At 44.8% G+C, this 496-nt stretch overlaps 1 non-coding gene across 1 annotated transcript; it reads left to right on the forward strand.

Moving 5' to 3' along the window:
• Positions 1–37: 37 nt before the first annotated feature.
• Positions 38–156, forward strand: LOC140967710 (5S ribosomal RNA). The gene has a single exon (XR_012173620.1). It is a non-coding gene; the product is annotated as a 5S ribosomal RNA (ribosomal RNA).
• Positions 157–496: the final 340 nt, after the last annotated feature.

The raw sequence follows: 496 nt of genomic DNA on the forward strand, positions 1-496 counted from the left end.
CTCGAGGGATATATGAATAAACAGCCCTCTAAATGTCGGGTGCGACCATACCAGCACTAATGCACCGGATCCCATCAGAACTCCGAAGTTAAGCATGCTTGGGCGAGAGCAGTACTAGGATGGGTGACCCCCTGGGAAGTCCTCGTGTTGCACCCCTTTTTCCTTTTTTTCTATTTTTGATTTTTTTTTCTTTTTTACAAATGATTTTTTGCTCCAATCATCTCGATCTCGATCGGGACCGGATAAGACATGTGAAATTGACGTAGCTCGGGCCGTTTTGGATTTGGACAAAATCGTAGGCTAATTTGATTGTAGACGGGCCAACGGACGAGACTCATTCCTATGCAATGAGCCGGCGAGATTTTAGCCGAATTCCTTCTCTAAGACCCTCTAATTTGTGATTTTCCGCTTTCGGTAAGCTTCTGTTTCCTCGAGAAATCGGACTACGAATGTCGCAATTCGATTCTTGTTCCATTTTCTCGTAACTCTGGCATAG

This window comes from Primulina huaijiensis, unplaced genomic scaffold (assembly GCF_012295235.1).
Source record: "Primulina huaijiensis isolate GDHJ02 unplaced genomic scaffold, ASM1229523v2 scaffold26283, whole genome shotgun sequence".
Lineage (NCBI taxonomy): Eukaryota > Viridiplantae > Streptophyta > Magnoliopsida > Lamiales > Gesneriaceae > Primulina > Primulina huaijiensis.